The sequence below is a fragment of the Ailuropoda melanoleuca genome, chromosome 14, assembly GCF_002007445.2.
Source record: "Ailuropoda melanoleuca isolate Jingjing chromosome 14, ASM200744v2, whole genome shotgun sequence".
Taxonomy (NCBI): Eukaryota; Metazoa; Chordata; class Mammalia; order Carnivora; family Ursidae; genus Ailuropoda; species Ailuropoda melanoleuca.
Window position 1 is genome coordinate 66806418 of NC_048231.1, and position 27595 is coordinate 66834012.

General features: G+C 41.9%; 1 protein-coding gene across 2 annotated transcripts in view; it reads right to left on the bottom strand.

Annotated features, from left to right (window-relative positions):
- GAREM1 (GRB2 associated regulator of MAPK1 subtype 1) overlaps positions 1-27595 on the bottom strand; it is a 193322-nt gene that overhangs the window by 38416 nt on the left and 127311 nt on the right. The window lies entirely within an intron of this gene.

A 27595-nucleotide genomic window follows, 5' to 3' on the forward strand; every position in this document is an offset into this window, starting at 1 on the left:
GCTGAGGGCTCGTGAGCTGCTAATTTGTGGTGTTACTACCTTACAAGTGTGAAGCCTGAGCAGAACGACACTGGGCCAGGGGGTGAGCCTCGTTCTGATCCTTCTTACTGCTCTGTATGAAGTTCATGAGAGTAGAATATACCACCATGGTGTCCATAATTTGGGGGGTTTGTGAAGAACTTTGAATGTATTCCTAAAAATTTCAAGGATCTATTGCTGTTTATACACTTTCAATATTGATGAGACTTCTGCTCCATTCCAGAGGAGTTGTTTTCAGTTTAGAATAAAAGACCATATGTCATCAAGCCAAAGACATAGTGTTTCTTGGTAGTCATTTTCTGAATGCTGTTTACAATCTAACACTTGAGAAACTTGAAAAGGAATTAAAAGCTATAATGAGGCAGATCTCTCAGCATGTGTCTATGGGGCATCAGGCGGAAATAGGGGAACTTTCATTCATATTCTCAGGACTTTTTTTTAAGCATCTATTAGGTGGAGGCATTATTCTAGATACTGGAGAGAAGTCAATAAATAGGCCAGATAAAAATCTCTATCCTCCTGAATCTTACATTGTCCTATAGGAGACGATGATAAATACAATAAATGACTAGGGTATATAATAAGTTAGGGGGTGAGAAATATTATTAATAGGGCTGGGCTAGGGGGACAGAGAGTGCAGGGTGGCCAGAGTAGGTAAGGCTGAGAAGGTGAGCTTTGATGTCACTGGGAGGTGTGTTCTCAGAATTCTAATCATAGGCAATAAAGAGCTGCAGGTGGATGGGTGGCTGCCCGCTTGGCAGGCTACTGTGTGGCTGGAGTGCAGTGAGTAAAAGGTAAGAGGAAAGAGAAATAAAGTCTGAGAAATAACAGGTGGTCTGATAACATACAGCTTTGAAGACTTGTAGCTCTTTATCTGAGTGGGATGGAAAGCCGTTGGGGGGTATGCGTGAAGAAGTGATCTAAGCAACATTATAGATGGACCACTCTGGCTGCTGTTTTGAGAACACACACTGTGAAGGTGAAAGGTATAGAGGCAGAGCAGTGAGGAGGCTCCTGCAATAATCCAGGTGTGAGATGGCAGGGCTTTGGAAAAGGTGAGAAAGTTACGAATTTGGCCTGAGCAGCTGAAGGAAGTAGGTTTGGAGCGGTGGGAGTAGGGTCAGGAGTTCAGTCTGAGCCGTCTACTAGGCATGCAAATAGAGATACCCCAAGAGCTCTTAGAAGAACATATAAGTGTGGATCTCAGAGAGGAGTCTGGCTGAGATAATAAATCTAGGCGTCCTCAGCACACAGATGATCTTTAAAGCCACGGCACTTACTGATGTTGAGCATGGCTTAAGTGTAGACAGAGGACTAAGGTTTGAGTCCCAGGAGACTATGAAGGACTGGCTGGAGGAGTGAGAGGCAAATCCAGAAGGGGTGCATTCTAGAAGCCAGTGGTGATTCGAGCACTTCAAGGAGCAAGAGAGATGTCACTGCTGCTTATAGGACTCTGAAAGGAGGGCTGACAACAGTCGGGTTTAGCAACTTGTATTTAACCGGGGACTTTGACAGGAGCAGTGAACAGCTGGGGTCAAGCCTGACTGAGCTGGATTTAAGAGAGACTGAGAAGGGAGAAGTGGGAATAACAGGAATGGACAACAGGTGACATGGCTGTGAAGGGGAGAAGAGACACGGAGTGGTAGCTGAAGGGAGCACACGGAATAGGATCGAGGGAGTGTTTCTGGTTTCCTTAATATGATGGATGCTGATGGGAATGACCACTGGAGGGACAAGCCTATGAGGATGGAATGATGGGAGCATGTCCCTGGGTAGGCAGAGGGGACACGGGAGAGAAGGCGCTGGCCCTCAGCAGGAGCTCACCTGTGAGAGCTCAATGGGAGCTGGTGGAAACTCCCTCTTATTGCTTCACTATTTCCAGCAAAAGTCAGAAGAAAGGCATCCGTTGAGAATAAGATTGAGAGATAGTGGCAGGAGGTCTAAGGAAAGAGGAGATGACTGTAGAAAACTCCACTGAGACTGAACGACACATCATGACTGCTGGACAGCCGTAAATTCTCACTTGAGGTTCACGGTCATGAATTAAAAGTGAAACCAAACATTACGGTTGTATGTTTTTCTCTAGCCAATGTGCGATGCACAGGGGTTGGCACAATGCGGGCAGAGCTTTGGATTCAGCCAGGATTGTAAGACTGTCAAGTGAGGGTGAGACATGAAGGAGGGGCAGAGGAGCCAGGATGTATGCAAGGGAGCGAATGTAATGACTGTTCGTGGAACTTGAGCTGGACCCAACATCTTGGGAGGTAAGAATGTGGGTGAAAAGTAGTGGAATCAATGGACAGTGGGTTTTGATGGAGTTGAATTTCTAGAGCGGGGGAGCTCGAGAGCCAGGCAGAGGAGTGGTCAGAGTGACAGGCATGCACTTTGAGATCATGGAAGCATGCAGTGGCTGGTGATGACGTGGTCTAGGGAGCAACCGTGGGAGGTAAATGTTGAGGTGACGAGAAGCTAGAGAATCTCAGAGGCCAGGGGTATTAGAAGGATCATATATGTATGCATTGAAATCCCCAAGAATGAAGAGAGAAGGAATGCTGGAGAGAAAGGCAGTGAGCCAGGAGTGAAAATTATGGAAAAATGAGGGAGGGATCCTAGGCGTGGTAGATGACGGGAGCAACATGGAGTAGTGGATGAGAGTCTGGGGACAAGAGATTAAAGCTGAGAGTTTCCAGGGAGGGGAGAAGTGGAACGGTCAAGGGAGCAATGAAGAACCCAGCTGCTCGACTTTGGGGCAACAGATAGAGTTGCTACCTGAGGGGCCTTCAGGGAACTGGTGTTTTCAGGGCAAACCCAGGTTGGGGTTTAACAAGATAAAAGCAATTCAGAGAAGAGTTTAAGGACATAGGGGTTTTGCTGGTGACGGACTCTGAAAGAAGAGTTTTCAGGAGTTAAGGGGAGGGCGAGGAGGACAATATAGAGAATGCACCTAGATACGATGTAACAGGTCTCATACCTTTAGAGATAGGGAGGGGTATGAATAAAACATTTGAAAATATAGTCAAAATATGTTAGATTATATCCTTTTCACAAAAAACAACAGAATTTTTAAAAACTTTAAGAAATTACATCAATATCAGTACTACTTAAACAGATTTTGCCATCATAAATCAAACTTTCATTTGTCTCTATTCCACTTAGTCCTCGTACAAATTCTTAATAATTATGGAGTCTTTCCAGTTTCATCTCTGCTCCTCCCCATATTTTCGGACATCCCCCCCACACGACTACACTTAGAATGTTTGCATCACATTTCAAAATGGATTTAACTATTTTTCTGTTCTTACACAATGAGTGTGAGTTAGGCTAAGACTAACTTAAGTGCAAACTCTGCCATTGACACATGACTAATCCATTTGAGCTTTGTTTCCTCACCCGTAAAGTGGGGACACTTCCAAGGACTGTAGCTAAGATTGAGGGAGAGGATTTTCAGTACTTAGCACAACTAACCACTTAGCAACCCTCGGCTCCCCTTCCTGTTCTCAAGATGCACAGAGATTTCCTCTTCTCTTTTTTGGCTTGCTCTTGTGGGATAAATTTTCTAGTGCAGGATTACTAAAGCAAAGGATATCAGACAATTCTTTGTGTTTAACATGCTGGGCTATCCTGCTTTCTAAAATACCTAAACCAATTTATATTTCTACCAGTAGCCAACTTATATTTCTTCCATGTGCATCCTAGTTGGACCACAATCTTGCCATCAGTGAGTATTCTTTTTATTTTTTTTTAAAGATTTATTTATTTATTTGAGAGAGAGGGTGCGCACGAGTGAGCACGGGGAGGGGCAGAGGGAGAGGGAAAGAGAAACTTTAGCATCTCCTCCCTGAGCTTGGAGCCTGATGTGGGACTTGACCTCAAGACCCTGAGGTCATGACCTGAGCCAAAAGCAAGAGTTGGACGCTTAACTGATTCTGCCACCAGGTGCCCCGGCAGTGAGTATTCTTTAAGTTAGATAATTCACTGGTTACTAAAAATGCATCTCTTGCCTGTAATCTGTATTTCTTTGAAGGTCAGCAAAGTTAAACATTGGATTTTTCTCGTGCAAATGGCTGTATAAATGTATAATAAACATATCTGATGTTGTCTAAATTTCTTTTAACTTCTAGAGACATATGTCTATGAGTCTATTGGATATTTATACTTGCAAGTCTCATTAACACCAAATTCAACATGTCTCAACTCAGGGAAGCATAATACCTCACATGCAATAGGTACTTAATAAATGTTCACTGAACAAAAGACAGAAAATTACTTGGTCCCAGGACTAGCAAACGATGAAGCAACACATTAGTAACTGTAGGTTTTCAAAGTTATAGGTAAAAGGTGAACTGCATGACTGTATACAAGGTTTGCCTGTTTCTGAACATTAGCTGAATGTTTTTACTCATCAGAGAAAGAAAATGTGTTATTGGTCTACTTAAAATTCATTATTTGAATCGTGCACAGAACCTCAAGTAATACTTTTTTTTTTTTTTAAAGATTTTATTTATTTATTTGACAGAGAGGGAGGCAGTGAGAGAGGGAACACAAGCAGGGGGAGTGGGAGAGGGAGAAGCAGGCCTCCCACTAAGCAGGGAGCCCAATGCGGGGCTTGATCCCAGAACGCTGGGATCATGACCCAAGCCAAAGGCAGACGCTTAACGACTCAGCCACCCAGGCGCCCCTCAAGTAATACTGTTTAGGGACCAACAGAATAGATTAGATTAGCTAAGCAGTTGCAGTTATCTTCCAGGGTGAAACAGACAATGTTTGAGCATTGGAATGTGATTCACAGGAGCACAAAAGTAGTCTTCAGTGAGAATTCAAATTTAGAGGTCCACTTGGTTAGAATGTCCAGAACCATTTGACAGAGACACCAATTTTTGCCCAACATTTCCAATTTCTGTAATAATCTATTAGAAGAATAAGAAAAGAAACTGTCGATTGGAACCTGAACATAATTCAAACAATCATTAAATCAGGTCTAGTTTATGAAAACCTACCAATGATATCATCTTTCCATGAGTACGAAATACTTTGTTTTAAATTTGTGATCAGTGTTTTAGAAAAATTTCCTAATGGGACAGGCAGAATCTGCATGTATGCCAAATGGTCACTAAGTGGTCTGCAGATGTTCAATCTCTGAGCTACGAGACCACCTGAAAGCACACAGGCCTGTACTAAATTCCATTCCATCCCTTCAGAAATGCATCCCGAGGCCAACCGTGTGCCAGTGCACCCTCACTGTCTGTATCAGATGAGACATCACCCTTCAGAATTAGTGCTGCCTAACCAAAATACAGCATGAGCCACATATGCGATCATGTATTTTCCAGTAGCCACGTGAAAAAAGTAATTAAGAGGTGAAATTAATTTTAATAATGTTTTACCTAAACCAATACATCTAAATAAGAGAACCGTTAATAAGATATTTTTACCTTCTTTTTTTGCATTAAGTCTTAATTGTTATTATTATTTCTTGCGTTAAGTCTTGAAAATCCTGTATATGTCACGCGGCGGCACTCCTCCGTTCACACCAGCAACGCTGCAAGCTCTCCACAGCCACATGTGGCTAGTAGTTGCCGTGTTAGATAGTGAGGGTCCAGAACATCTCTGCGTTCCCTTAAAACGGTGATGGCAGAAACTGTTCAAGTCCTTTCTTGGATGACAGAATCCTCTCAGGGGAAAAAAAACTTACCTCCTGACAAAATAGGATGCTTCCTCTCATGAAATAAGAGCTTTAGAACTCTTATCCTTTGTTTTCCTTGCCCTGTTTGTCATGATTGCTGATAATCTGGTTCTTCTAATTGAGCCTGGGATTCATGATTTAACTACCTCTGTCCCTTTAACACCATTTTTCTACTCTCCCAGTTTGGGGGCTTGACCTTCAAGCAATTCTTTAGTTCTTTTTCTAGTGTGTTTGTGATCTTATACTAATAGCAGCCTCAGATATATTTTGGCTTATGGACCCAATGAATAATCATCTCTGGTATGGTTGGTGTGTCAATATTCAGCTGAAAAAAATTTTTAAAAGACTGTATTTATTTATCTCAGAGAGAGAGAGAGAGCAGGGAGAGGGGCAGAGGAGAGAATCTCAAGCAGACTCCTGCTGAGCGCAGAGCCCCACTCGGGGCTCGATCTCATGACCCTAAGATTAGGACCTGAGCTGAAACCAAGAGTTGGATACTCAACCAACTGAGCCACCCAAGGTGCCCCTCAGCTGAATAAGTTCTAAACTTCTAGTCTCACCGGTGTCTTCCCCCTTGTTGAACAGAAAGACCTTAGAATCACATACACATGGGAGCACTCACAAGAAACTATGCTAAGGCCGATTAACATACAGAGATGAAAGAAAAAGAATAAAAGTAAAGTAACAGCTAAATATGACCAAATGTTTTAACATTTGAACATATTGTACCTCAGAAAAATAAATTCCTTTCATTCACCATTTTAACTGTTCATTGCACATCCAACAGTCAGTTAATGTCCCTTTTTTCTTTTTTTTAAAGATTTTATTTATTTGACAGAGACACAGCGAGAGAAGGAACACAAGCAGGGGGACTGGGTGGGAGAAGGAGAAGGAGGCTTCCTGCTGAGCAGGGAGCCCGATGCGGGGCTCGATCCCAGGACCCTGAAGGCAGATGCTTAACGACTGAGCCACCCAGGCGCCCCCTCTTTTCTCTTTTCCATACAATTCCTTCAGACTGCCCTGGAAGATTTTAGTTTATATATTTCTTTATATTATTCTTTTAAACATTGTCCTAGTCATACATTTAATGCTCTAAAACCAAATTATTATTTTTCATTTCTTACATCCCACAAACACCTTCAAAATCTAAGTATACCAAAACTCTTTTGCCAAGATTTTATTTTTAAGTAATCTCTACCCCCAACGTGGGGCTCGAACTTACAACCCCAAGATCAAGAGTCACATGTTCCACTAACTGAGCCAGCCAGGCACTCCCTAAATACACCAACTATCTTAATGTAACATTCTAAACAACGGGTCATAGTATATATGCAACTTCCTACAGCAGGGGTTGGCAAACTTCTTCTGTAAATATTTTAGGTTTTATGGCTAAATGGTCTCAATTGCAACTAGTCCCCTCTGGCGACATCTCCTAAAAGCAGCCATACACAATATGAAAACAAAACTGGAGCAGCTGTGTCCCAACCAAACTTTATGTACAAAAACAGGCAGTAGGTCAGATTTGAACCTTGGGCTGCACAGTTTGCTGACCTCTGTCCTGCTGGCAAGAGTGGAAAGTATGGATCAGGGTAGTGGCAAGAGAACTGACAATGACCAGTTCCTTATATCCCAACACTCTCAAACAGTGACACTGAGGCCTCTTGTAAGGTGCCTTGTAAGATACACACATTCATCTTAGGATGGCAGTTTTTCCTTCCAATAGGAGTCTACAGTGAAAAAGTCTAAGCTGCAGACTGGACTGTATTAGAATAGTCCAGATGACCAGCAAACATGAGTGGCTACATTCTCTCATTGTATTTTATAAGACCATTTTTCTACGAATTTTTACTTAGCTTCTGTTCTTTTACAAAAGAATATGATGCTTGCAAATGAGTCAATTTTAAGTACTCTGGGAAAGATGCTGAGCTCTTGCGTTTCTATACTCCCTGCGACTGCTGTGGCCCGTCAAGAGTCCAAGCCTGGAGACGATCTAAAGAGTGAAGAGTCAGTTCCCTACCAAAATGTGAAATCGATTTACATAGCACATAGTCCCACAACCCCCACATGAAGGAACTAATTTTTTAACAGACCGTTTCATGAATAACAGAGTCTTTGTGCCACCAAATAAAAACATTTGGAGATCATCAAAACATCTGTTCTGAGATGTTACTGTCAAACTCTGGTCTTGGAGAGGGAAGAAACTGCATTGTTTTTCAACAGCTTTGATGATTCCAGAAAACGTCTCCATTTTGAGAACAATTCTGCCTGAAGAACCCAGAAACTCGCAGGAACTAATTCAACACCAATGACATGCCCATTAATTACAGCTTACCTAAATTTACAATAATATTTAAGAAGCAAATATTGGGGGGAATGAACCATGAGAGACTATGGACTCTGGGAAACAAACTGAGGGCTTCAGAGGGGAGGGGGATGGGGGATTGGGATAGGCTGGTGATGGGTAGTAAGGAGGGCACATATTACATGGTGCACTGGGTGTTATATGAAACTAATGAATCATGGAACACTACATCAAAAACTAAGGATGTACTGTATGGTGACTAACGTAACATAATAAAAATTTTAAAAAGAAGCAAAGATTGGTATTAACTGCACCACTTTCATGATATGTTTCTGAAACTATATTGCGTAATTAATATGTTGACAAGAAATAACTGTCATCCAGAAAATATCCATTTCTGTGGGTGTGTCCTTCAAGATAATCAGTGAATGACCTCAGAATGGATGAGGTGTGAAGCACGGCTAAGAGGCCCGGAGTTCTCCCAGAGGCACCCACGTTTCAGGCACCTGTAGGGTGCGAGAGAGGCTATACACCTTCTCCTTTACTTGGAGGGAAAAGGTCAGTTGTCGGAAATGAAAACGGAAACACACTAATTAAGAAGAGACAGCAATAATGCTGAGATGCGTAGAAATAACAGGGAAAGTTAGGGATGGCCAAATTCAGCTCTGTCGTGTTTGTTACTGGCTGGGAAGTTATGGTCAATGATCAGTGGGAAATAAGTTCCATGCCACTGGCGAAGATGGGGCTCCCTGTGATTCGTGCTTCCCGGGTCCCCATCATTACCGGTAATGAGCACGGCCTGTGGTAAATCTTTTACAGCTCAGGTTTTAGTGTTAGCACAGTGGTCAACTTTATGTGTGTAAATAAAAAGAAATGGAATGAGAGCTAAGGCCTCTCTAGCACCCATCTGGGGGCCCATAATGCAAGAGAACACCACTCTACTGGCATTTCCCTCATTCTGGGAGCAGAAGAACATTGCATTAAGTTGGTGCAAAATGATAAAAGAGAAAACAAAGCAAAAGCAACAAAAATGGCCCCAGAACACCAAAGCAACCTTAGAGTAGCTAAAATAAGCTATTCCTTTTAAATGGCTAAGAAAAAGGAAACCTGGAATGTTGAAATGCCATGACCATGTCTGTTTTATTCAGTGTGGCACCCCCAGCACTACCCCACACGTGGCATACAGTAGATGCTTATTAAATAGTGAATGAATGAAAGCCTACATTCTTCCCTTATCTCTTTCAGAAACAGGCCACCAATATCACTTAAAAGCTTGGACCCACAGGTCCATTGTGCAAGTGAAATACAATCTAAATCGTTCAAATAACTGAACTTTAAAACCTGTGGGCCATTTCCAAATATGAAGAAATGAACACTTCTCAAGTGATAGAAATAAGAAACCAGTTGGCATTTTTCAGGAAGCAAATAAACCTGGGCAGGAATCTGCACTTACACTGAAGCTTTAACTGTATGCCTACTCTTGTATTTTTATCTTTACCTATGTATGCCGGCTGGAGTTTCCAGAGGATTGAAAGGTAGAAGTAGGATTGCCAGGGAAAAGATATGTATCTTGTTATTATGAACTGCACCAACCAATATAATGCCCTTTAAAAACTTTATGCAAATGGTCACTTCCACCAACAACGTATGAAAACTCGTTTACCTCAACCCTTCACCAAAACTGCTGGTGTTATGTGAACAACTTAGTGTCCCTTTTCTGGAGTAAGGGGAAGAGATTTAAAGATTACTTAGTATATGCAATTGCCAAAAAATTCACATAGTACCGGAAGGTAGAGGGTGAAAGGGAGTCTTCTTCCCAATATCATCCTGAGATCTCTTTGCAGAGGCAGGGCTGTCGTTCTCTTGTATATCCATCCAGAGATAGTATCTGATACAATCTCTATACACACAGTGCCGCTCTTTTCAAAACAACTGGTAGCATTCTGTAGTTATTTACTTATTCCATAAAAAAATCTGTTTCATTCTAAGAGCTGGACCCCGTGCAAATACCATCACTAATTTAACCAGTCCCCTATTGGTGGGTATTCAGATTGATCTCAGTCTTCTGCAGCCAGTGACGCTGAAGTTCATATATTCGTACCAAAGGCACTGCACGCTTAATGCAAAGATACTGGCGGGAAAATGCCTAAATGTGGAATCGTTGGGCCAAAGGGTAAGTGCATTTTTATTTTTGACAGAAATTGCAGAACTAACCTTCATAGAGATTGTGCTCACCTATATTCCAACCAACAGTGTGGTTCCTCCTACTTTTCCTAAGACTTTATTGCCAAATTTTTTATCATTGCCAACTTGATAGATGAAGAATAGTATTTTACTGGAATTTTAAATTACATTTTTCTTATTATAAAGGTAGATCTCATTTTTATGATAATTAAGTAATTTATATTTCCTATTCTGTGAATTTTCTGTTCTTTCTCTTTTTATCAATTTTAGCAATTTCCCATAATCTTGAGCATAATTTGAAAAAATAATACAAATTTGAAATAATACAACACAGCATTTCCTATTCTGAAATCTGATTCCTACATCACTTCTAGTTAGTTCCCAAAATTATGATGTTTTGGGGAGGTGGGAGTAGAAATGGAACTGGGGGAAAAGGAAGGTAAAGAACAAACATCAACCCAAAGGCTCAAAACATACAACCACAGAGAATAGGAATTAAAGCCAAAGAACAGAAAGAAATCATTAGCCAAAATATGGTGAGTTTCACCATAAATTATCTGTGGGTATTTTTATTTATTTCTCCATCTAAGATTGTGCAACACAAAGTAGTCAGACCATTAGTTTCAACTCTGAAACTCCATCCTTGAACTTAACTAGATCTGGATTCAAAACGGCTTCATTCTATTTCACACCGTGCACGTTTTCCCCATTTTTTTTAAAAATGGGAAAATTGCATTTTTCATTGTTTCTAATTGGCCAACTGCTTCTTCAGGATTATCAGAAAATTTTCTGGGGCAGAATTATCATAAACATGATGGAACTTATAAAGGTCTTAGATTTGAATGTGGCTGTTTATGAGTTAATGTGGAAATCTTGGGGTCATCTTCATCTTTCTTCTCTTATACTCATTTTCCCCTAACTCTCACCCTTTGGGCCCTTGCAATCACTCTGCCCTAAGCACTCCCTGGTACTCTTCCGCTTTGATCCTTATCACTTCCTACTGGTATTATAGCTTTAGGTGTTACTCCCGTTCTCATTTCTGCCCTTCCAGGATCACTTTGCTCATCTTAAAACACAACCTGAATGGATTTCATCTCACTCAAGTGATCAGTGCTCCCTTGTAAAATAAGTAAACATATAACAGCCCTTCAAGTTCTGGCCCCAATCAAGCTCTTCTGCCTTAGTTTTCAAGTCTCTCCATAAACTCACTCCACTCTGCTTCTGCAAGCGTTTCCCCCACCACCTGTGTGATCAGTACTCATTCTCTCCCTCTCTGCTGTATTCCAAGCTTTCTTCTCAGTCTCTGAAAAACTATGGGTCCTTTTAGTGCCATTCTAAGTTCTCTGCATGACCATCGTCCTCCAATATTCTACTTCTTCTCCTACCCTCTCAGCTCTCCTGGGAATCCCTCTATCATCCTAGATCCAAGGACCACCTAAAGGCTGACAACACAACAACCTTCCCTCCAGCCAGACCTCACTCAAATCCCAGTGCTACCCCATACCTGCTGTGTATCTCCAATAACTCTCCCACAAAGCTCTCAAAATTGACATATGCAAAACGGAACTCTTTTTTTTTTTTTTTTTTTTTTACTTCTTGAACCAAGCAGACACCCAAGTGAGAACCCTGGGTGGTCATCCCTGACTCCTCCCTTTCCCTAATCTCTTACCTCTAACTGGTGTTAATTCAACTCCCTTCCCCTTCCTGTATCAATCAATTCCTTTCTATTTCCACTACAACTGTAAGTTCCCAACTGCATCATCTCTTACTTTGGCTAATTTTCGTGGACTGCTTTGACCCTGACTTCCATTCTAGGAAACTATTCCTTACACTACTGCTTAAAATTAAAATCTAATCATATTTTAAGTGAAGACAATTTACAGAGGATTTATTTACAATGAGACTATTGCTAAGGGTGTGGGTGGGCTGCATGGGAAGCACAGTGATAACCTAGGAATAGTAGCAAAGAAGGACCACCATAGGTGTGCCGGGACAAGGGGAGGGACTAGTTACTGGAAGGAGGCAGTGATGTAAATAAGGTCACCTTGCAAAGGGGAGATGCAGCTGTTCCCTGGTGATCTTTCGAGGGAGGAAGCCAGAAAATTAAAGACCTTGACCTCACTCTCTTCCCACCCATCTTCTGCTGGGGCTAGCTATCCACTGGCTGAATTTATCTGGAAATCAAAGAGCAGGAGAGTCTGGTGATTTAGCCCTACAGGTCAGCCTCTGGGACAGAGGCAAGAGAGAATGTACTGAGATGTGTGCCCTTCTATCGTCTGACTTTGGTGGCTCTCTATCTACTTTAAGTTTAACTTCTTACCGAATACACAGGCCATCCAAGATCTGGCCCTCACTTTCTTCTCATCACACTAAAACCCATCTAGATCCATCCATGGTGAACTATGCTTCTTCTCATGCTGAATTCGGTATATGGAATGCCTTTCCTCTATTCCCTGGCTTAGCTACTGTATTTATCCAGAATCAGTTCACTCATCACCTACTCTGTTAAAAAATCTTATTTCAGGTATATAATTGAGCATACTCTTTAGTGATCTCATTATCTGTATAGATTTTTATCCAAGCATGTACAATATTTTATTGTCCTTATTTGCTTACATGTCTAGGTTTCTACACTACATAGTAAACTTCTGAAGAAAACAGGGGATGTGCCTAAAACCATTTTATTGCCAGTGCCCAATACTGTTCAAGACACATAGTAGGTACTTAATAAATGATGTCTGAATGAGGGAATGAATTTAAGCACCAGCTTAAACCCAGTCATCCACGAAGTTTTCCTTGATGACCTCAGCCCATGCTGATCTTCACTCACATAAATTACCAGAGTTTAATGTTCAATGATCCCCCCCCACCTACTTCACCTGTTTTTGTATTGTTTTCTGAGGTGACCCCAAGCACCCTGATAGCAGAAATAATGTCTTCTGCTTCTCTGACAACACAGTCTGAGTCCACACCAGACACTTAATAAATGATTGCTCTGAAGAGTAGGTGTTTAGAAGCAGGAGAAATATAGGTTTTTTGGAGTCTCAAAATCAGGCACTTACAGGACCAGAAGAGTCTTATAAATTGGTAAAACTGATAAAAAGGTGAAGATGGTAATCTGATAGCTCTAGCACCTGCTGATTTCCAGAGGCAGGAAATCTGGATTTTTATGGAAACACACCCAATTTTTAATGGTTTTTAAAGGTTGGCTCAAATAAAAATCTCATCTAACCCAGAGGCTACTCTACGTTTTTCAGAGGAGGGCATGGCTGTGGTTTGAGTAAGGGCTTATAACATCACTGATCTAGGTGATGCCATATGTAAGTGGCTGAATATTGGCCAGGAAATGTTCAAGAAATGTAGGTGGAAGGTCTAGGCTCTTGGAATGCTTCATTTCTCCCTTAAGTTGAAACAATGATCTTTAGTGGGAGGCCTCTGTTTATAGCCTTTAACATAAGTGTTATGAGCAAGCTCACATAAGACACAGACTGTTGACAGCCTTCTGTCAGGACATATCCTTAGTTCCTACTCTTGCCCTGACAAATACATTCAATCTGAAAATGTAATAAGGGATGGTAGGTCCTGCCTGCTTCTGAATGCCAGGCTATGTTAAATGCCAGCATTGGCAAAGATTAGAAGAGACAATCACATACTAAATGACCAGCTTCTTCCTTTTTAAGTTTATTTATTTATTTAGAGCATGAGCAGGGGGATGGGCAGAGAGAGAGAGAGAGAAAATCTCCAGCAGACTCCCTGCTGAGCAGGGAGCCCTAGGTGGGCTCAACATGGGGCTCAATCCCAGGATGCTGAGATCATGACCGGAGATGAAACCAAGAGCCAGATGCTCAACTGACTGAGCCACCCAGATGCCTCTTAAATGACCAGCTTCTTCAGAAAGAGACTCAACACAGGATGTGGAAAGACGAAATAGAAAAGAAAGAGAAAAATCCAGAGGAGACCCGAGCCATCTCAGGATGCCTCTTCCCAGCCAGTCTCTCTCTCTCTCTCTCTCTCTCTCTCTCTCTCGCACTCTCACACACATTATCTCACTCAACAATCCATGAGGGGGTGGGGATTACAGGAGACTTGACCCATGAGGAAACGGAAGCTGGCAGAGATTAAGGACTATGACTTTGGTCACGGCAAGTCAACAGTAAACCCAGGATGGTACCTCATGCGTTGTCACCCTAAGCCCAACTTTATTCGCTGCTTCTCCAAACTACCAATATTTCCCTCTTCAGGATGAAGTCAACAGGGTAAGGAGCTGGCTATGCCTTGTGTGTTACCGAAAAAATATCCTCAAGATAGCAGGAAGAAGGATCATTTACTATTTATATATGCAAAGAATTCTTCTTTGATAGAGTTTGGAGGGCTATTCAGTTTGTTTTGTTTAATCTCCAAAATGACCTTGGCAATTGGTTAAATGATAAAACAGGTCTTGACTTAAGTGTAACTTAAGGTTATGGAAAGTATACGGTGTCACTGATAATTCAACCCATTTTGTGGCATGAGAACCCAGCCACTCTTTTTAATCTCTGGCATTGTACTCATCAACGGGATGAAGCAGCTGCTTCTATTGAGGATCAAACACCTATGTTAAAAAAAAAAAAAAGGTCAAGCTTCCAGTAAGTAAAAAGTAACTTTATTTGAAGTAGGATGCTTTCAGAGAAATAAAAAATAATCTATTCATCTACATAAAAAAATAAGAATAGCAAAATAAAACTTTTTTTTTTTTTTTTTTTTTTTTTTTTTTTAGTATGCTCTATGCCCAGTATGGGGCTTGAGCTCACGACCCCAAGATCAAGAGTTGCATGCTCTACTGACTGAGCCAGCTAGATGCCCAGGTTTTAATTTTTACATAGAACTTAAAATCATATAGTATAAAAAGTGAGGAAGAAAAGATACAGAAAACGGGAAGCAGGGAAGAGAAATGAGGAGAAAGGGAGATAGGGAAATATTTTAAAAAGAAAATGGGACGTAGAAATTGACACAAGAAAAAAACATTATACACAGATAAACACAATTTCAACCCAGACAAGAGAAAGGAAGAGCACATCGATGCAGACAGGCAAAATACGGCTGACACGACAAAGAGACTTTAAAGTTATGTTGTCAGTTTACACCTCCAGGCAAATAGGAAGCACCTATATAGAATGAAAGTTGAGGTCTAAAAGTTTTCAATACTATAGTTCCTGTGATATATCGTTCTTTCCCATGCCTTATGGAAGTATTTAAAAAGGAAAAAGAGAGCCAAACTGCATGTCCAAAGTGTGTGTGTGTGGGGGGAAACACTCAAGGATTTTAACATTCCACCATTATTTCTCTATTGAAACATGACCCCATTCTTGGCTTCTTATTTGCTCCCTTTTCCACAGCCTAACAGTAAACTCCCACACACCAGTGGGACCGCAGAGGGGAACAATAATACAAGCAGCTGCTCGAGCTGTGGTTTCCATTAGGAAAAAAAGTGCCTTGATTATAAGGGATTTAGTTTTTAACCTTTCGGCCAAAACTGAAGTGATTAAAACTCCACGTACAGAAACACGAATGGTTTCTTAAAAGTATGTACTCAGCATTATCAAAGTGGAGTGGGGGGGCAGTCTGAATTTTGACACCCACCTTGGCTTAGTGCATGGACTTGGATATGGGAAAGCTAGCAAAGGCACAATCCTAAATTTCATTGTTGTAAAGGTCAGGGATACATTTTCACCAAACTCTTTAGCTACAGAAATCAAGCCTTAAATGATACGGAGGAACCTTAAATGCATGTGACAGAAGGGAAAGAAGCCAATGTGAAAAGACGACATGTTGTATGATTCCAACTACAACATCCTGGAAAAGGCAGAACTATGGAGACAGTAAAAGGATCAGTGGCTTCCAGGGATCAGTGGAGAGGGAAGGATGAAAAAGAAGAGCAGAGAGGACGTTCAGGGCAGTAAAAGATCACTCTGTATGACGTTATAATTGTGGATATGCTTGTCAAACACAGAATGTGCAACACCAAGAGTGAACCCTAATGTAAATGACAGACTTGGGGTGTTCATGATGTGTCAATGTAGGCTCATCAACTGGAACCCCTTGGGTGGGGACATGAGGTATGTGGGAAATCTCTGTACCTTCTTCTCAATTTTGCTGGGGACCTAAACCCGCTCTGAAAAATTCAGTATTTAAAAAAAAAAAAAGAAAAAGCAAGGCAACTCCTGAAAGGCTTGCATTTGATACAAGAGCAGAGCTAAGGTCTAACACCCCCAAAGCCAGGCATGTTCTATTCTCAAGGCTCAGCACATGGGTGGCCTCTCGCAATTTGCCATGTACTCATTGGCTTTCCTTTTGCCTCCACAGCTTTCTCTGCACAACAGTTACCTGCGAGAACTTCCGGAGTTGAAACCCTGGCTTTCTCCCCTACTGTGAAACTTTGGTTACATCATAACCTTTTACACTTCCATCTGCCTCCTGACTCTACAATACAAGGGCAATAAAACCAATATCAGTTATTGGGATAAAACATAAAGGGCTTAACCCAATAAATGGCATATGATTAGGTCTCCATGAACATCAGATGTGACAAAGATATACTTGTCGTGAATGGAAAGGAGTGTGGTCATGCTACTATTTTGAATTCCTTTCTGTTTAGGAGAAAATTATTAGCTCCTGGAAAAACTCTGCTTGAGATGAGCCATTAAAAAGTATTCTAGGGGTGCCTAGGTGGCTCAGTTCAACTCCTGATCTCAGCTCAGGTCTTGATCTCTGGGTCGTGAGTTCAAGCCCCACACTGGGCTCTGTGCTGGGTGTAGAGCCTACTTAAAAAAAAAAAAAGTACTCTAAACTGGACATAGTTAAAGAAGTGGCACAACTGGCCATCGGGTAGATGGGAGGAAGAGGGAAAGAAAGAAATACAGAGGACTGGGATTTTGGGTAGCTTGCTGCTACCTGGTCAGAGACTCCTGTTCCGGGAGAGAGAGTGAGCCAGAGATAACAAATGCTACTTTTTCTATGACAAGCTGCCTCCTGAACCCTCTGCTCAATGAAGAGCAATTCCAACGAAAAGGTCTCGTGCTTAAGACAGAATTACTCTAATATATTTGCGACCACCGTGACTGTGGATGGAGTCCTCTGCTCACCAGGAAATCAGCCAAAACTACAGGAAAGAACGGAAACTCTGGCAAAATGAAAAGGACCTACGAGACAGAGAAGCCTCATTCTTCTCAAATTTTTTTCTTCTACTTAAAAAACGAAGAAGCAATAGTCATGCTAGTACTCTGAGACTGGAGGCTCCATTTTTGTTGGAGTGTTTAATGAATGGGCATGCTTCCCAACAGTAACACATACCTTTGTCCTACACTTCCAGAACCAGCGAATGGTTTCCCCTTCACCCTGTTGTGTCAGAGTCACTCTCTCTTCTTGTGTTTTCACTGGTCTCTGGGGGCGAAACGTCCCACTCCTGCTCAGCTCCCTCTTCCAATACTTGCTTTTCATCCAAATGCCTCCACTTCTATTCCCTACAGATCTAGCTTAGTGAGCATTCCCTGGTGCCTTTCAGGTTTTGTCCCTAGTCCATGTTACACGGGCTGCGGTGCAAGTGCAGGACTGTGCTCAGTAAAATATTCCATCGCACAAGGGCAGTTATGTAAACAGGCTGCTTCTGGCAGGAATGTCCGATGGGATAAACAAGGCTGGAGAGAAAAAGTACTCCGCGAGCAGTCACTTTGTCAGGGCGCAGAGACATATTTCAAATAAAGAATTCTTGTTCTTAATGTAAGTCCTGGCTGTTAATAAACCTAAATTACTGGGGGGGGGGGGAATCCCAAACAGTAAGGACTGAGTCAGCAACTATGATTTCTGAAACTGTACTAGGGGGATTGACTTTCATTTTCTGGTTCTAGAATTTTATTTTTTCAAAAACAAAAACCAAAACCATTTCAAGTGCCAGGGGAATGAAAAGGCTCCTGTAAAAATTCATAAGGTTTAAGAACCTATAGAGATGCTGAATGGGAATTATGGCTAATAATCTACCGATTAAATAAGATACGTAATCATCAGAAAATGTAGTTTGTATCCGTGTTGATACAGACGCTTCTCGCTGTCTTAATACTTTGATCCATAGGAACAGTGATGAAAATGTGGTATTTAGCCTTGCAAACAGGAGTGTATGCACACAATTCACCATAGGAAGGTGCTGATAGCTCATGACGGAGAAAACAGGTATCAGTAAAACAAACAGGTCTTGTAATACCTGAAACCGGACACCCGCCAATATGTGTGGCAAGGAAAGAATGCCCAGAAAGTTTACGGCTTTTGTTTACAAATTTACTGTAAAACATACAGTGTGATGGCTAGTACGTATCTGAACTGGAGTGCTTGCTATGAAATGTACAACGTGCTAGTCAAATCTTTCTGCATAAGTATAAACACATGTTCGTTTTGCAAAATATTACTTAGGCTTCCTTTGCTACATTAATGGTAGGCAATGCGAATAGCAGAGAAGAGCCCAGCCCAGGAGCCCGCAGACCTGGGTTTGAATCTCAGCCCTGTCCCATAGGAGATCTGGGATTTTGGGGAAAGGACATCTCTCTGGGCTTTGGTTTCTTCACCTATAAAACAGGGATAATAATACCTATCTCCTGGGATTACTGCAAAGACCAAACGAGACCACGTATTTACACAATACTCTCACAGAGCAGCATGCACATGATGGATAGTAAGAGGAAACATACCGTTTCATATTATCAAGATTCAATAACAGAACTAAAAATAAGGGCTGAATTATTTTCCCTCCTTGTTTTAACTCTCAGTCAAAATAATCTAACAATTCCAAGCGTATTTATTTACTTACTGCTCTGTGCACGGCAGTGCAGTGTGCGAAGTGCTATAGACATTTCAGGTACGCGGAGATTACTGGGCAGAAAAATACTTAGAAACCTGTGAGTTTTTTTTCTTTCGTTTACATATAAGTTTGAATATCCCAATACCTATTCACTTTTTGAGATGTGAATGATTTAGGGTGGGTTGTTTTATTTTGCGTGCCCTGCAACTAATTCATAAATCCAAAATAATGGGATAGTTCATAAAAGCAATCACCGAAAGATATAGTGAAATGGGACCTTAATTTACGCTGGCTGCTACGGCTGACATCCTGTAGGTAAAATAGACAATGTCGACAAATAAAGGTTTTGCTCGGTAATCACACTGTATTTAAATCTAAGGTCCAGCCGAAACTTTCCAAGGCTGGGAGACAGCATGTTGACATTGTTTTCGTGAGTGTTATTCTTACTAGTCATAGAGTGCCAGCTTATTCCTCCAGCCCTTCTGAGTCATTTCAACTTATACAAACATTTGTGTGGAATGAATGAAGTTAGAGAGGGGTAGAGAAATGGAAAAAAGCTTTATATTAAATGCCAAGGACTGGAAAAGACTATGTAGTCTTTGGTGTTAGTAAAACTAAATCCCTAGATAGAAGAAAAACTAAAAATGAATCCCTACCTGACACTATCTCTGGGCAGGGAAGGACAGCAACAATTACGTTAAAATTAAGATTTCTGTTCAGTGAAGGATATTATGGGAAAAGTTGACAGACAGGTGGTAGAACAGATGATGCTTGCAAAGCCTAAAACTGAAAAGAGATGATCCAAACTGTTCAATGAAATCCTGCAGATCACAAAAAAACAAAACAAAACAAAACAAAACCAACCCACAAAAAAAAAAACCAAACCAAAAAACCCAAACACCATTGCCAGTATAAGCATGGACCAATATAAGTGGGCCATTTACTAAGGAGGTAGCCTAAAGATTAGCAAGCATGTGAAGAGAAGCTGTATAGTCAAATATATGCAAATCAAGAGCTATTACTTCACACCTATTAGATTGCAGAACTAAATTACTGATGGGGGTCGGGAATCCTGCAGGATGATGGTGGGAGTGAGAGGGAGCAGCCACTCTGGAGAGTGGTCTGGCATCATTTAGTCAAATTAGCTCTACTTATTTCTAAGACCCAGCAGCAGTTCCACTCCTGTGTCTGTATTCCAAAGAAATGTTCACCCAAGGCCACAGGGGGAATGGCCACGGATGCTCACTGCTGCATGATTTTGGCTGTCCACCCTCGGGAGACAAACCACAGAAATACACAGTGGTAAGAATGGATTTTTAAAACGCGGTGTATCTCTAAAACACAGTGCTACATGGGAAAAAAAAGAAATACGAGATTTAAAATACAGTACGATTTATGTTAGTTTAAAATATTTGCACACAAACCCTTGCACTTTTCTAAGAACACATCCAAAGTTAAAAGGTACACTAAACACGTTTAAAGGGTTGCATATGGGCAGGTGGGAGGGTAATGTACTTCCTGGGATGAAACGGAATAAAATCAACCCCCCCATTTATTTCCAAAGAGAAAACTCTTATCACTGATATTTTTAACATTTACTTAATATATCAGGAAGGGAAGAAAAATGAGTGAAGGAGCCTAAAAGGTAGGAGGGAAGAAGGGAAAGATCTGAGTTTTCTTATAGGCCAAGCATTGGGCTTGACCAACAAATGAAAATACTCTTTCTTGAAACAACAGCTGCCTTCCAGAGCTGTCTTCAAAATTCCACACAGGCCCCCACAGGGATACACTCTGATGTCACTATATCCTAGCCTTTGAAGAGAATGGGAAATACCTCCCAACCTCACCAAGAGCTTTAGTTCACAAAAAATCTGTTCTTTTATCATTTCCACCAAAATGATGTCACGTAGAAAACTTTATGTGCCCCCTCCCCGCAATTCTATTCTATTCATTTTGGGGGTAGCAAAAACCTAATGATCTCAGGGACATTTCCACCTCACATTTAAAAACCTCACATTTGGAGTTATAACCCTTCCAGTATTATACTGCTTTCTATACCAATAGGAGCTTCTCAATGGGTTTCATAGGTTGTGAAGAATTTAACATTGCCCTACATATACCATGGATTCCCAACCAAAATGAGAGATGACTAGTCGTACGGAAGTAGGTGAAAATTGACTGGAACAGCTTGTATATTAAACTGTTACATACAATGCTATAAAAATACAAATTTGGGTAAAGTCGTGGATTTATAATTTTATTATGGAAGCAACATATTAATATATGAAATAAGAAAATAAAGCAACACATCATTAAATTCTTAAGGAGTCGCATAAACTTCTGGTTCTCAAACAGGTGTGCATCAAATTCACCCGGAAGGCTTGTGAAAACCTGCCTGCCGGGCCCCACCCCACTCTCTGATTCCAGTTGGTGCACAGTGGGGAGTAAGACTCTGCTTCCACTGAGTTTCCAGGTGATGCTGCTGCTGCTGCTGGCACCCACTCTGAAAACTCCATATCAGCTCAGGACAGAACTGGCGCTAACTATGACAGCAGACAGATCACAATGGCATTGTTGGGACAGAAGAGAAACTGGGACAGTAGCGACACCCTGAAGCTTGGTTGGGCTTTGGACAATTAGAGAATATGGAGGAGGTGAGAGTACCTGAGGGCAGGTAGAGCCGGGGGAGGAGATGACAAGCAGTAGGGACAGCCTGATGGGCTTGGTGACAGATAGGAAGGCAGGTGGGTGAACTCAATCTACTGAAATGTTGTGAGCAGAGGACGGACACAAACTGTTGCCCTGGACAGCCCTCCTGCCCACTGGGTATGCCCCTTGTCCCGCTGCTACCTGCAGATATAAAGCGGGGGACAGGAGAGCTAAGAGCCCTCACTAGTGAGCGCTTTGGCCCACAAAGCTTTTGTAGCATTTATCACAATTCTAATCAAGCAAGTTTAAAAGGAGTTGTATGAAGTGTATTTGTCCTGGTCATATGTGAAAGACGGGGTGGTATTTCTGGCACGTTACCCTGCACAGCTCAGCACTGTAAATACATACTGAATGAATGAGCATGCAGGCAGGACCTCAGACCCAAGCCGGTCAGAGCACGATGAACTCTTCCTGGCTCCCTCTCTGGCTCTCCTTTAGAACTCAGTGCCAAAGTCTATGCTAAGTCTTACATGTCTCACCTTACTTTGGGCAGAGCCAAAGGTGGACGGCACAGGGAAGGCACACCAGAACCAAGTCTTACCACTCTAAAAAGGGAGGATAAAAGAGGGAGGGAAGGAAGGTACTTAAGTCTCCAGTCACAAGATCCCCAAGGGAGTTGCCCCCCACTATGTAACCTAGATTGATAATCCATTCATCCTTCCATTCTGAAGTCTGCAGTCAGTCCTGTGATGTCTGTACAGTAGTTGGGGAAAGAGTGACACCTGTTCCCATCTCTGGAAAGAACCCAGTTCTTCCCCTTTGCTACCTGATGGGAAGCTGTGAGGACTAAATGGAATGAGCCTAGTAGAGCTGAGTGCAGTGCTTGGCACTCAGTGCTTCGCACATGGAAAACAACCGATTCTAAGTTCCTAATGCTGTTCTCTCATAACACGCACGCTCCCTGGAAGGCTGCTTGGGCCCTTCTCAAGAATGCTGGAATGAAAGAGCATGATTCACCAACATGGTAGTCTAGGAGAAGGACTGAAATGACAATGACAAAAACAGACACACCAGAAGGAGGATCCAGTTTAGGGGGTCAAAAAAACATTTTTCCTTTGCAGCATCTGAGGCTGAGGTGAGAAGAAGAAAGTGAAGTGCATTCAGTAGGCAGCTGAACTTTGCAAAGGGAGAAGTCGCGAAGCCAAACCTATAGGAAAGCTAGTGGAAGCTGTGAGGGTTAGGTTTTCTGCAGAGATGGCGAGAGAGAAGACAGGCACTGAGTCTTAAGGTCAACGCAGTAGGGATGAACCAAAGAAGACAAAGAAGGAATTGAGAAGATGGGAGGAAGTGGGCCATCAGGAGGAATGGCAAGAAGAGTTCCGAGGACAGCTGTCTGCTGTTGCAGAGAGAAGGAGCAGAAATGGGAAAGACCATGGCTCTGACCACTGGAAGTCACTGTGACATCAAGAGTCAGGTTTCAAGGGGGAAGGACCCACTGAGATGACCAAGGGCCCTACAGAATGGCTGTGATCCATTCTCTAAGTCAGAACTTGAAGAGTTCTTGAGTAACTTACACTACTTCTCAGGCCAGGTATACAAACTCCAATAAAGTGGAAACCTAGCCTACTCTTTTTCATTCAAAAGAGCCCCAAATACCGCACGTCTACGTGATTTCCTGTGAAGAGGCGGTTCGATCACGGCATTAGAGCTCATCCTCTGCATCATTAGCTGCTCCAAACACCCTCCCTGGCTGACAATGACACTTAACCTGGTGTTGCTGCTTTTTTTTTTTTAATTTTAGAAATTACCTCTAGGCGCTCATCATTAGTGTAAATAATGGGGGAGGGTGCATGGAGAGCAGCGGTGACTGGTTTGGAAAAAAGGCTCAGATCTCTATGCAGGCTGGTGTGTGATGTGCAGAGACAAGAGCGAAGTCTATTTCTATTCCACGTGTGCATGAAGCCATGACCGCACAGGCCAGCCCCTGCGGTGCTTGGGAGGATGATTCAGGGCAGAATTCATCAGGGATGCTCAAGGCCATACTGTGCACTGAGCAGTTAAGAACATACTGAAATCACAGTTAGAAAGAAGCAGGTGTATGGAGAGAGGGACAAAGAGCAAAAACCTACACAAACTGTAACGAAGCCAAATACTTCAATTCCCAGTCTAATTTAGCCACTTTACCATCAGAAAAATCTATAAGAGAAGAGAGTGCTTTATAGGAGGCTTAGTCAATCAGACCCCAAGGGGTGCAAATTTCCGAGGCAGTTCTGATGAGTGATGAGAAAGCCCCAGTGGTATATTTAGACTCCACTGGGAACAGCTTTGAGACAGATGACACCCTGAGATGTCAAAATTGTTATTTTTGTGGAAATAAAATCTGCTGCCAGGTTTTTATTTACCAAAACTTCTCACCTTAAAGGGAAAATAAATAGAAAGCTGCAAATACACTAAAACAGTCCCATTTCGGCGGGAGAATGGAAAAATAAAAGCAAGGATGGTTTTGATATTTTTCCAGCCTAATTAACAGATGCAGAGGGGAGCTCCAACTTCATGAGGCAGAAGACAGTATCCCCCTGAGTGAGGTTCCACTTGGGAAGAGGGAGACAAAGGAGGTAGGAAAATGCTAAAAATGGGAGTTGTTTCAAAGGCCACAGGCTGTCCTGACAGGGCGTAACCCATTACTCATTGATGTTAACTTTGATAAAAACTAAGGATATGCCAATCTTACCTTCTTTCTTTAGAACATCTCTCTTGGGCTAACCAGGGGAATATGATGCCCATTAGACTCTCACTTCTCTACTCTTTCAACGTGAAAATCCTGTGATTGTGTTTCCCTCCTCTTGGTAGTAGTGGGAAACTGGTTCGGGTAGGAGATGTGTGGGAAACAGCAGGAGAATGACAGAAATACTGAAGAGGGGGTGGCCAACAGCACCCTATCTTTGCCACTAATGCCCACTTTGACCGGGGAGCTTTTAGGAACGCCCTTTTCACCCACTCCTTCCTCCCTCCTCAAATATAGCCATCTCCCCTGCCCCCCCCCGCTGCCAATTTTCAAATTGGCACAATGATTAATGACCCAGGCAAGAACTTAATTTCCTGTCCAGTAGTACAAGGCTGATTTCCAATAAAAGAACTCACTCAAGACAACTATTTCCTCTCCACAGCTTCTAATCTTTTATTCAATTGTGGGCATTCTTCCCTCTCAGTGTGAAAGCAGAATCAGTTTTTGAACTTCCATTTGGTGACTATTCCAAAGAATCACAGAATGCTAGAGCTGGAAGGGACCTTAAAGGCGATGTAATTTGACCTCCTCTTTTCTTGCAATTCAAGCAGGACTTAAGATGAAGGCTTTGACTCACATCTTCTGCGTGTACATGGTCAAGCAGCAAGCAGAGAGGGAATTACTATCATTAAAGCACACAGCTTGGGTCCTCATTGGTCTCATTATGGAGTTACCTTTAATGAAACAGTCTATTTTAAATTGGGAACTAATCACCATGGGAGAATATTTCTGCAATTATGGGCTCAGGCAAAACACAAACACAAGTGTCAGTGAAACCCGTCAGATACAGCAACACAATTAGCATGTTCAATTACCTCAGGACTCCTTAAATACCCACTGCAGATGTAATGAGTTGTCCTGATTTGAACTACATGTATCCATCTCTTGTCTTTATTTCTCAGAAATGCTTGATAGATAACTCCGTTGCTTTCTGTGAAATTAATTCTGAAAAACAGAGGTTCCTAAACTAGATGCTAATGACTGCATAATATAGTACTTTCTTTAGATGCATGATTTCCCATAGACAATTCTAGTTACAATTCAGGAAATGGTCTCTGGGTTGCTGCCTAAATTATCTGAAATTCACAAGTGAGGGTATGCAAATGGCAAGGAATGGGTTCAGCTGATGATGGGTTGAGGTATGGCAGAATGACCACTGTAGCAACAGAGCGTGTTATGAGCAGTAAGCATTAACCCTGGAGAACCAGTAATGGACAGGAAGTTAAAAGATCTCAGGGCATATCCTGCTCTACTTATTAGCTGTGTACTCTTCCCTAAGTATTGCATTCTTTTTGAGGCTCAGTTTCCTTATCTGTACACAAGCAATAATTGAGGCATGCTGGAATGTTATAAAAATCGTATTAAATAAATGATGGAAAGCGCCAATCACAGCACCTAGCAAACACTGGTGCTCTAAAAATACTTTGTTGAATTTAAATACCTTAATCTCCTCATGTTATACTTTCTTCCTAGCCGAGACAGCTTGATTGCCATAAAAACATGCATTATTGCATTTCATTATTTAAGTCAGCATATAGCAACCATAGGATCCAACAGGTCAAATGTGCATTGGCTCTGATCTATTTCCCGCTCAAATGCTCTGATGAACTAAAAATCAAATATGGGTCATGCATGGTCACAGAACTTAATGACATCAATCTGAACATTGTAATGAGGCAAAGCCTGAAGACTAGAAAAAGCATGGGCTTCAGACGAGATGAGCTCCACTTACCAGCAGCAAGACCCTGGATAGATTATTTAACTTCCCAAAACTTGCCTTCTTCATCTATGAAGTGAGAACCCTACCAGTGACTTGACAGGTAGTTACGAGGATTAAATCATACTATAGCAGATGTGTGCAACCAGCCAGCTGGAATCAGTTCCCGGACTCAACACAGGTGACTCAAAATGGCAACGGCTAAAAATATACAGTCCAGGGGGTCTTTACGTGAATGCTCTTCCTCCATTTCCACTTATTTTATAAAACAGTAATGACACCAGCTGTCCTACCTACTGTCCACATTTGTCATGAAAATCCAATGAGACAATCTAGGGAGTAGTTCAAAACTATGAAGTACTAGCTATGGGCTCTATACTCAAGGCAAAAATTACTGCATTCTGGTATTGTCTTTGGGAAATCAATCCCTGGAAAACATTTTTAATGGCCTGTTTTTAAGCTCCAGAAAGTTCAAAAAGGTGCCCAAACTGGGACTGATGAAGCCATACGCAATCTGTTGTGCAAGATCAAATGGAGCTTTGGCTATAAACTTAAACTTCACCCACACGAACCAAGGTAAATAATGTACACAAGGGAAGTTTTTGAAAATTTACAATATGAACGTAACTATGGCCAATTAATACCCATTTTGCACTACAATTCAGCATGTGGTATACACGCTTGAAAGTGGTAACTCCAGCAAATTTTGTAGGCCTGGGTCTCCTACTCCGCTTACCCACTTACTTACGGGTGAGATGGCCGCCTGAGGCTCATGGCTTCCCTCTACATTAGTCCCAGGAGAGAAGGAAGACCTCGCTTTTATAACCTTTGAGAGCCAGACGATCTAAGGTAGAAAGTTACATTTTTAAAACTAAAGTCTTTACCACACTTAATATGATAATGGGTAGGGATACGAACCTTCAAAATGGCCAAGAGCTAGAGAGCCAGAAGGTATTTCCAAGGGTTATAGAATGTCTTAGCAGGATGTTATTTTCTATTGAAAAATCCATCTGCGCTCCAAGCTTTCCCAGCCTAAAATTAGTGGGTGGCTCAGTCATCACCCAGAGAACTCAGCCAGTCTGCCACTCATAAGTTGGACAGCACTTCTACCCTAGCTGGCTCTCTCAGAGGCAGTATTTTGAACTTCCTTGGTTGAATGCAAAACACATTAGCTAACTAACCAAACAAACTGGAAGGAGGCAGGACACAAGACCCAAACCCAGCAAACTCGACGACTGTGAAAGCATGCTCAGATGCTCTGGGGCTGCGGGGAGGGTGACCCAAAGAGGGAAGGAGGTGGTTTCTTTAAAGTTTCAATCCTTATGCGTCCACAAATATAGTCACCGAAAATGCAGAATTAGAAAGGAATGAACTGCAAGCCTAAATTCTTCTAACTTGAAATACCCACAACC